This window comes from Heterocephalus glaber, unplaced genomic scaffold, assembly GCF_053883595.1.
Source record: "Heterocephalus glaber isolate CG9 unplaced genomic scaffold, H.glaber_assembly_v1.0 deba00001673, whole genome shotgun sequence".
Taxonomy (NCBI): domain Eukaryota; kingdom Metazoa; phylum Chordata; class Mammalia; order Rodentia; family Bathyergidae; genus Heterocephalus; species Heterocephalus glaber.
Window position 1 is genome coordinate 19,045,312 of NW_028258410.1, and position 11,103 is coordinate 19,056,414.

Here is an 11,103-nt window from a genome sequence, read left to right on the forward strand (position 1 = left end):
GTGAACATGTTCGTGTAACTCCACTGCATATTATCAAAATTTTCTTGGCCATTTTTATGTAGTTTCTCAATTCAATGAAACTTAAGTATATTTTGTCAACTTCTACCAAAAATCTATTTAAAGGGGCTGGGGATTTAGCTCAATGGTGCCACCACCTGCCCCAAAAGCACAAGGTCTTGAGTTCAATCCCTGGTACCAAAAAAAATCTATTTAAGAGCTGGGGATTTAGTTCAGTGGCACCACGCCTGCCTTGCAAGCCCAAGGTCCTGAGTTCGATCCCCTGTACCAGAAAAAAAAATTATTTAGAGCTGGATGTGTAGCACACATCTGTAATTCCAGCTACTCTGGAGACTGAGGCAGGAGGATCCAAGTTCGAGGCCGGCTTGGGCAACTTGGTGAGACAGGTGATCAAACACAGATGAGAGCAATGACATAGGAAGACATCACATTGCCTGCCAGGAGGAAAATAGCCACACAAGCGAGGCTCTGTCAACCCACATGAAATGGAAATGACCATGCAGTGACAGAAACACAGAAGAGCAGGCCAGGGAAGGAGAAACCACAGGACAAATGTGCCATTTACAGTTTTGCAACTACATTCTTGGGTCAGAAAAGAGACAACTGGAGGCCCCTGCGCTGGGTCTGTTACTCTGACTGTCGGAACAGATGGTCAAAAACAATAGAAGCAAAATAGTTTAGAACCAAAAGGAAAGGCTGGAGTATAGCTCACTGGTAGAGCAATTGCCTGGCACATGTGAGGATCAGGGTTCCATCCCCAGCACCACACCAAAAATAATGATAAAAATAATAAAGGGAAGGAACTGTAGGGAAACTAGCCCGTGCCCAACACTGGTGTGTACTATGAAGTACAATTTTTATTTGTTCCCTCTTTTAGCGGTCTTTCTTCCCAAGTAGAACAGGGACAAGGAGCCCGTTTTGCTAACTGTTTGGTCCCTAGCACCTTGTCCAGGACTGCCCATCCTCTAGGACCTAAGGCACGGCGTGCATGAAGAGCGGCTGTTGCATTTTGCTAGGCCAAGAACCACTGAGATGAGATCAAGGTTGTAGAAAGGTACAGACAGCCCAGGCTGAGTCCCACTTAGGAGCTGGACCTGTTTCCTCCTTTGGAGAAGGACAGTGACCTCACCCCCAGGGACGATCACTGTGAGAGTAAGCACAAGGTCACCCGTGAGCTTGGGAGCACAGGCTGGCCCGCCAGGGGGCTGGTCGTGGGGTCTTGTGCGGGTCTCCAAGCTGTCACTGGAGTGCTCGTCCTGGGAACAATGCATGTGAGAAGCCACCCAGACCCAAAGTTCTAAGTTGGTGGCAAGGCCACCCCTTGTTTCTTTTGCATTTTATGGGTAGGAAGGGGCAGCTAACTTAGTTAAGGCTCCTGACTTACTCCATGCTCTGTTTATCAGCTCTCTTCCTTGTACTCTTTTTTTGGGGTGGGGGGTTCTTTTTGGTTTTTTGGTTCTGGGGATCAAACTCAGGACCTTGCCCTTCTGAAACAGGCAGGCGGTGTGGTGCCACTGAGCCAAATCCCCAGCCTCCTTGTCCTCTTAATTGCTCCCTCCACCAAAGTTTTAACTCTTTCTAGTCGGGACTAGCCAGCAAACCTAATGAGGCCCATACTCTGTTCTATTCTTTCCCTGTTTACAGACCCCCTTCCCCTAAGACAATGCAGAGAAAAGAACAAAGTAGCCTGGAGCACTAACTCCAGCTCCTAGGAGGAAATCCTCTTTCTGCAAACATAAGCCTTATTCTTGGCTATTTAGTTGAGACTGTGCTATTATTGCTGCATTCTTTTCTGTTGTTAGAGTGGGGGCATAGTTGTTGCTTTAGTAGGTATTTACTGAATGTCAATATTTGGTTTGTATTTGTGTCTACATTATTATTGCAGATCTCTTATTGTTAAGGATGGTATAGTTGTAACTATTATTCGTTCTAATGGTATGTCAATAACTAACTGATTTCTACTGTTAATGGTGGCATAGTTATTGCTTTTAATTGGTTTTTACTGTATGCCAATATCTGGTTTGGCTTTGTACGATCAACATCACTGCAGTTTGTTTTCTCCTCTGAGTGGTGGATCAAGTCCCCAAAAGGTTGGATACTAAAGAGATCCGCACATATTATGCTGAATAGGTTAAAGAGGGAATGTATATCAAAACACAACCAAAGCCAAGGACACATCACAGGGAGACAGGGCCTAGCTCCAGGGATCTCCACAGTAGTGCAGAGTTTCTCTCCCCTAAGTGATCTTCAGCCTACCAGCCAAAAACAATAGAGACAGGAGGAAACAAGGCAACAAGACATCTCCTAATGGGCTGGGGGTGTGGCTCAGTGGTAAAGCGCAGGCCTAGCATGTGCAAGGACCTGGGTTCAATTCCTAGCACCATCAAAAATGATGCCCCTCCCCCACTGCCCTAACTCCCCAAAAGCTGATGTCACAGACACTGAAGTAGGGGAAGCTACAGGCAAAGAACTCAAAAACCAAATGGTCAAAATGTTTGAAGAGATAAAAGAAAAAACACATAAGCAAATGCATAAGATGTTTAATGAGCTCAAAGAGGATTTAACTAAACAGGTAAAGAATTTTAACAATAGAATGTTCAATGAGCTTAAAGAAGAAATAAAAATTAACTGAATTAAGCAAGACAATGCAGGACATGAATGAGACAATGGAGGACAGGAATAACTGTTGCAGCAGAGTGGAACAGAAGGGGGCTATAGCCAAGTGCTACAGCTCTGAGGCACAGTCAAGTGTTACAGTATTACAATGTGGAGACTCAAGAATCCAACTGTCACTTGAAGAGGTGGAGAAAAACCTTTATCACGTGGGCAGGCTCAGAGGAGTTTGAACTCAACGTCTGAACACTCTACCAGAAATGAGAGGCCTGAGGATTTAGCTCAGTGGTTCCGCTTGCCTCCCAAGCACAAGATCCTGAGTTCGATCCCCGGTACCAAAAAAAAAAAGAAAGAGCCTCCTTATATAGGGATCTACAGGGTAGGGGAGCATGCTCACTGAAGCAGGGGGAGCAGAGTTACAGAACATTCCTAAAGCAGAGGGGTGGAGCTTGACATCATTCTTGTGAGGGGCAGAGCTTAACAACATTCTTGTGATGGCACAGAGTTTAACAGAACATTCTTGAAAGGGCACACAGTTCAGTCACAAGACTTTTTTTTTTTTGGTACCGGGGATCGAACTCAGGACCTTGCATTTTCAAGGCAGGCAGTGGTACCATTGAGCCAAATCCTTGGCCCAAGTCACAAAACATTTTGACACCTTGGGCAGGAGCACTGCCCAGCAGCATGAATTGTCACAAAACAAAACATTCTGGAGGGGGAAAAATGTAGGCAAGGCAAGGGCCTGACTTATTGTATAGTATTTCTCTATCATAACCACTTCAGAAAAGAATTAGAAATTATGAAAAGAAAGCAAACAAATAGATGATATGAAAAATGTAATGGAAAACATGGGTAGCAGGCCCAGGGATTTAGCTCAGTGGTGCTGCTGCCTGCCTTGCAAGCACAAGGTCCAAGTTCAATCCCCAGTACCAACAAAACAAAACAAAACAAAATATGGATAGCAGATTTGACCAGTGTGAGAATGGACTGTCAGGAATAGAAGACAGGAGGGGCCGGGGGTTTAGCTCAGTGGTTTCGCTGCCAGCTGCGCAAGTGCAAGGACTGGAGTTCGATCCCCGGTAACCCCCCCCCCCCAAAAAAAAGAAATAGAAGACAGGATAGAAGTAGAAGATCATAAACTCAGTGATACCCTAAAAAATGACAAGACACCATGCAAGCTGGACCAGCTGCTAGATGACTCAAAAACAACAAATGAATAAACTCAGAATTATAGAAAGAATTAAAAGATCACTCAAAAATTTATTCACTCCAATCGGCCAAAAAATTTCAAAATCTAGGGAAAAGATTCAATATTCAAATACAAGAGACTTATAGAACCCCAAATACCCATGACCAGAAAAGAACTCTCCATGACACATCACAATCAAAATTCCAGAAATTCAACAAGAGGAGAGAATAGTAGCCAGGCATGGTGGGACACACCTGTAATCCCAGCATTTGGGAGACTGAGCCAGGAGGATCACCGTGAGTTCAAGGCCAGCCTGGGCTACACAGTGAGTTCAAGGCCAGCTGGAACTACAAGACAGCAAGTAAGGATGGCCAATGCATAATGGTAAAGGGAACAACTGAACAGGAAGAGATAACAATCGTAACAATCTATGCACTGAATGTTGGCACACCCAGTTTCCAAAAACAAAAACTGCTGAACTCAAAAGAACAGAGGAGGGGCAGGGATTTAGCTCTGTGGCACTGCACCTGCCTCTCAAGTGCAAGGTCCTGAGTTTGATCCCTGGTACTGGAAAAAAAAAAAAAGAAGTAGTTAAAAGGACATAGAGATACCAAAAAAATCACAGTGTGGGACTTCAATACCCCACTCTCACAATTAGACAGGTCAACTAGACAAAAAAATCAACCAAGAAACCTCAGGGTTAAACCACACCATTGAACAAATGGACTTAATGTATCTACAGAGTGCTTCAAACAACAAGAAGATACGCTTTTCTCAACCGCAAACTGGACCCTATCTTAGGCCATAAAGCGTGCATAAATAAATATAAAAGAAATGAAATAATCCATTGCATACTAATGGATCATAGTGGAATGAAGCTAACAATCAACACCAAAAGAAGCCACAGAATCTACACTAACACATGGAGATTAAATAATACATTATTGAATAATCAATGGATCACAGAATTTAAAATTCCTAGACTCAAATGACAGTAGAAACACAGCATCCCAAGATCTATGAGACAAAGTGAAAGCAGTTCTAAGAGGGAAGGTTACAGCTGTAAATGCACCCATAAAAAAGAGAGCATGATCCCAAATAACGTAATGATGCTTTTCAAGGACCTAGAAAAACAGAACAATATAAATCTGAAATGAATGGAAGGAAAGAAAAGAGGTCGAAATGTAAATTAATGAAATCGGAACTAACAATACAAAGGATCAATGAATCAAGAGTTGGTTCTTTGAAAGGATGGGACAAAACAAAAAGACAGGAAAAAAAGGATAGGGGAGACGGGAGGGAGGGAGAGGAAGGGGAACAGGATCAAGGTGTGATGTGTGCGTGTACCAATTCCTGCAAGGCCTAGTGGGCCATGGTGAAGATCTGGGATTTTATTCTGAACATATCTTGCTTTGGGAGGCCATGGGAGAGCTTTACATAACAGAGGGAAGGAGTCCAGTTTGAATGCTGGAGGAGCCCTCTAGCTCTGTGAGTGGAGGTCAGACTCTGGGTGAATGGCCCAGCATGGAGGCCAAGACACTGCAGGAACCTAAGCCACAGTCCTGGTGAGGCGATGGGTCTGCTGGGCAGTGGAGATGAAGGCAGTGGACTTAACGTCTGCTCTGACCTGAGGCCTTGAGACACCTTGGAGGACACTGCCAAAGGGTGGCTGGCACCTATGCTCCTGCGCTGTGTCCTGGCCCTAGGGCCACCACCCGCTGCCAGTGGTTCCGCAATGACTTCCTCCGTGCTGAGCTGGCCATCTGTCTGTCAGCCAGTGCACCCCACCAAGCCAGCGATGGGCTTGAAGAGCCACCGGATCACAAGTTCGTTTTCCTGAAATGATGACTCAGAGAGAGGCCACCAGGGGTCACAAAGCTGCCTGCAGAACTGCTGTGATCCCCGCCTGTCCTGTGACAGCTATGCCCCTGTCCCATCTGCAAACCAGGGCCTGGCTACTGTGGCTGGGGTGGAGATCGCCAGGCAGAGTGTCCACCCGTGTGGTGTCAGCCATCATTCAAAGCTGCCTTCTTGCCAGAGCTGCTCACTGCTTTCTGGTGGTTTCCGAAGTTGCTGCAGCACAACAGAGCCCCGGAGTCGCATACACTCGAAACCCCACCCAGGAAGAGTGATTGAAACAGAGAAAGTGCTCAGCATTCTAAATCTGGAAAGTGCCACACACTGGGCCTAAAGCCTCAGACCGCTGAGCTTCTCACTGCTGCTTCTCCCCACCCCAAGTCAGTGTTGCTGAGCAGGCACCAAATGCCAGGACAGAAAGATGAAGAACACCCTGCCCCTAAATGGCGCATGGCCAGGTCCAGGAGGCAGAGGGCGAACTGGTCCACTCCCTAATGCCTCAGTATATCTTCTGGGGATGCAGTGAGGACCCCATTTGAACTAATTAGGGAAACTTTGATGTCCCAAAGAGTTCACTGTCTATTTTATGGTACCAGGGAGCCAACATAGACTCTTGAGAGTAGCATGATTAAAGCTGTAATTTAGGCTCATGTATCTGGTTGCATATCCATCCATCCATCCATCCATCCATCAAACATTTATTGGCCATGGTGCTGTATACCTGGTTTCCATCTATAGCAGTGAACAAGACAGATGTAAGTTCTTGCATTCATGAAAGCAACGTTCTGGAGAGGAGGAGTGGACAGGCAAGAAACAGGTCAGTGCTGAGAGTCATGAGGGAAATGAACCGGACAGTGGTGTTAAGGGAGATCATGAAGGCAGGGCTCCTCCAAGGGGATGGTCAGGGAAATGACTGAGGGCCCAATGGTTATGCTGCTCGGTTTATAAAAAGAGACAGGGGAGTTATGAGAAGCACATGGGGACGGGAGTTACAGACATGAGAAAAGGCAAGTGCAAAGGCCCTGAGGCAGGAGAGAACTCTGCTAGTTGGAGAAAGCGAAAGGAAGCCATGGTGGCTGAGGGGAAAGGAGAAGGGTAGTTGAAGAGGTGGATGGGGCCGTGTAGGCCACCGTGGAGCTTTGCGGTTTTTGGAAGGGAAGGTAGAGGCCACTGGACATTTTTCAGCAGGCAGGTGATATATTTTGACTTTTTTGAGTTGGAATTTTTTTTTTTTGGTACCGGGGATCACACTCGGGACCTTGTGGTTCTGAGGCAGGTGCCGGAACCACTGAGCTAAATCCCCGGCCCTGAGTTGTAATTTTTTAATTGAAGCAACTGCAAGTACTTTAGCCAGTTATTAAAAACAGATTAACAAGCAGATGACGAGATAAGAAAACATGTACAATATATAAAACAATTACACGAGGGCTGGGGATTTAGCTCAGTGGTTTTGCCACCTACCTCGCAAGTGCAAGGTCCCAAGTTTGATTCCCGGTACCAAAAAAAAAAACCCAATTACATGAAATCAGAATGTACTCTTTGATGCCTTGGCCATGCTGAATTATAATAATCATTTTCTTAGTTTTAGTTTTATAACTATAAATAGACTAGTCAGAATTTTCCCTAGGGGTTATCAGCACTCCTTTTTTATTATATAAATCATAACTATTCTTTCCTTTAATACTTTAAAGATAGTCTGCGAACCCTTTTTCCTGTTAGTTAACACTATAGACTTATATACAGTCAGAAGGGGGAAAGAGAGAAGGGCTGTGGATTGCTAGATGGGATCTTTGTTCATTTCCCTCCTTATTGTAAAGCCAACTTTGAGGTCTTGTTTCTTTTAACTTACATTTAGAGGAACAGAAGGAAAAATTAGCCTTTTATAATTTTCTATCTTAAATTGGTCCCAAGTTCATTAAAAACTAAGAGTGAAGTTTTTTAAGGACAAATACTGAGTTATTCATAATCATTTCAGATGTACTACATGCCTCGGGTGCTTCTGAAAAAAGACAGAATCCTGGGCTCAAATTTCCCACATGGAAGCCCCACCTCCACCCCCATTTCCCTAGGTCAGAACTGCCACTTGATATACATAGTGGGTTTTTTTTTTTCCAGTATAATAGCTTTTCAATATTCACTTTTGAGTCTCATGGGAAGTGTTATTCAGCATCAAGATGCGGCCGGATGAATGAACAGTGTTGGCATCAACTGTACTCAACAGAAGACAGGAGGAGCTGGAGTTAATCTGCAGGAAACAACAGGGAAAAATAAGAAACCCTGAGCCACAATAGTATCAAGAGGCATTATTAGGGCAAGGTCAAAATTAACCCAAGCCATGAAGATTTCTTCTGAGGGTACATACAGAAAGGGACAATTTTATCCAGACTCATAGCCATAGTAGTAAGGTTCCTCAGGGCAGAATCCGTAAACTGTGGCAGGGCATCCGAGAATACCAACTGGCTGGCCAAAGCCAGCCATTCTAAGGCTGCCAGGAAGTGAATGCTGTCCAACTACATCTGCATTCTGAGGGTGACAGCAGCAATTACTCTGAGCTGTGGAAAAGGTCAGGCCTTTTATTTTTTGTACCGGGGATTGAACTTGGGTCCTCGTGCTTGCGCAGCAGGCGGCGAAACCACTGAGCTAAATCCCCGGCCCATGGTCAGGCCCTTTGAGAATACCTCCTTCCTGGATAGACGGCTCCGTTTAAGCACTGCCATACAAGTACCGCTCACTCTCACCCATCTGACGACCCTACCATCGATCTCCACCTCTTTGCTGAGAGTTATGCCAGCAAAACTCTTCCCTCTGAATTTTCTTAGCTCATTCGTCATCATATTCTAATACCTAGGGTTTTTTCACAGACTCAGATTTCATTATTTTTATCACGCATCAGATCTATGAGATATGCTGGAGCCTGTTTCCTTGATGATGATGTCTCTCATGGCTTGGTGGAAAACCATATGGTAGAAGAAAAATTATCTGACACACAAATTCATCATCTTCTTATTGAGCACTCAGCAATTCAGTAAGGGCAGACTGCCCCAGATATAGCTAGCATTGTAGCACCAGAGTCATCCACAGATACAGTTCCAGTTGTTTCAACCACTTCTAAGACAAGGTCATCTTCTGCACCTGGTTTTATTTTATTCTTGAGGTATGGAACCAACTTGTACTCCTTAAGAACCAGTTCTCAGTCCAAGTCTAGAAAGGTCAGATTTGCCAGAGCAAATTCTTTTCCTTTTTTTTTTAGGTACCGGGAATTGAACTCTGGTCCTTGCGCTTGCACAGCAGGCAGCAAAACCACTGAACTAAATCCCCAGCCCCTGCCAGAGCAAATTCAATCACAAAATCCTCCTCTTCATCATTAAGAGAGCTGGGCTGTAAGGTCCCCAGCATAATCAATAAACAGATTTTTAGTCCATCATTCTGGGAAATGTTTCTGATCATTTTCATCAGAGCAATGGATCCTTGAATTTCCTTTTCATGAGCACCTTCCGCCCATTTCCTTCACAGAACATTTGTCTCTTTGGAAGGTTAATGCAGAGAGAAATGAATTTCAAATCAATTCATCTGAATATTCAAAGAACATCTTCATTAACTGGGTATACAGTCAGAGTATGGAAACACTGATTTAAAGCAATCATCCATGCTTACACATACTGCTATTTGTAGTCTTCATTGCCTAGGAGTGCAGTGAGTTTTGGAAGAAGTCCAACTTGTACCATTTTATTCCTCAGTCCTGTGTCAAAGGCCAGGTTTAGTAAAAGCCGGAGAGTGATATTCAGTAAATCTTCACGTGCATACGGTATCGGTTTTACCAGTTTTTCAACAATATCCATTTCCACCATATCTTTTTTTTTTTTTTTTTTGGCACCAGGGATCGAACTCGGGTCCTTGTGCTTACAGGCAGGCAGAGGAACCACTGAGCTAAATCCCCCACCCTATTGCTTGCTTCGGCAGCACATATACTAAATCCCCCACCCTCCACCATATTTTTATTCACCATAAAAATGCTGAGTTTTGGCCGGGGATTTAGCTCAGTGGTGCCACTGCCTGCCTTGCAAGTGCAAGGTCCCGAGTTTGATCCCTGGTACCAAAAAAACAAAAAAAACCAAACTGAGTTTAACAACGTTATAATGAGAATAAGCAGCTCAAAATTATCCCCATCAAAAGCCTTCACCACATGTGGACTATATTCGTATTCCTCATCTTCAGTTCTGTACCAGCGTCCTCAGCCACTTCAGAAGCAAATAAAGAGCAACACCCAAGAGCTTGTTTTACTACAAGGCACTGGTATTTTCTAAAGGTTTTTTCATAATCCATTTCTGAGGTTTGTCTTCCAAGCTCTTCATCAACAGCCTTCTTAGAAAGTTCTTGCCAAAACTTGTATCTTTTTAATGATCAATGAATGATATTCACACATAGCCCCAATGTTACAATGATTCCTCCATGAAGCTAAAAAAAGTTGGAAAAACAAGATGTAAATTACGTTTGTAGCTAATACAATGCTTTGCTTCCTGTCTTCTGTCAGGACTCTTCCTAGTGCCCCAGGGCAGTTTCATGGCGTCTTGGTTCTTGCTAGTCATCAGGATTTCCAGCAAGCCTGGGATCAGAGCAGAGCCCCGAACCCTGTCAGGAATATCTTCATACAATAGCCTAAGGTGTTCACCCATGTCATTAATGCTAACAACTTTATCAACCTCCGTCCCTTCAAAAGGAGGTGGATCTTTAGGTTTGCTTTTATTTTTTTCTTTTCCTGCCAATGAATCGTGGCGATTCTGTAGAGAGTAAAAACGCTGTTCTACTTCATTTCGTTTTGAGGGATAAGTTTACACTCCTCAGCCACCTTCCGTGCCAGGGAAGTCACATCAGCCGAATCACCTTTCCTTCTGAATCATCATTCCTTTCCTTCTGCCAACATGGGGTGCTCCACCAAGAATGGCAGCTCCCACTTCACACTGAACAGGAAGTGCATCCCATGGATGCACACGATGTCCCCTCCTTTGATTTTCCTGCTGAAGTACTGCGCGCCCTTCCCTTGCGTGGCGGCAGCGGCAGGGCTGAAGGCCCGAGGGTTTCTTCCGGGACGAGGCCCTAGCACCCTCACCCAAAGCGACCACTGACCACTGTCGGGGCGACAGCAGCGCAGTGGTTACTGCGGTGAAGCCACGGCTCAGCCCACAGCAACGGTCCGAACGGTCCCACCAGCCGCTCGGGCTCTACGGCCGGCCAGCCCGAGGCGCATGCCCGCCCTGGCTCCGGGTGGCCCGCAAGGGGGCTGGGTGAGAGCAGTGTTGACTTGGATGAGGGTGGTGGTGGTGACGTTCCAGAAGCAGACGATGCAACAAAGACTTGGAGGTGCTGGCGAGGGAGACAGGAATTGGAGCCGAGCCTGGAGGGTGCGGCGAGGCTGGGGAGGAGCAGGG

General features: G+C 45.2%; 1 pseudogene; it reads right to left on the minus strand.

Annotated features, from left to right (window-relative positions):
- Nucleotides 1-7,917: 7,917 nt before the first annotated feature.
- Nucleotides 7,918-9,571, minus strand: LOC101700226 (kinesin-associated protein 3 pseudogene; annotated as a pseudogene).
- Between the last annotated feature and the right edge of the window lie 1,532 nt (nucleotides 9,572-11,103).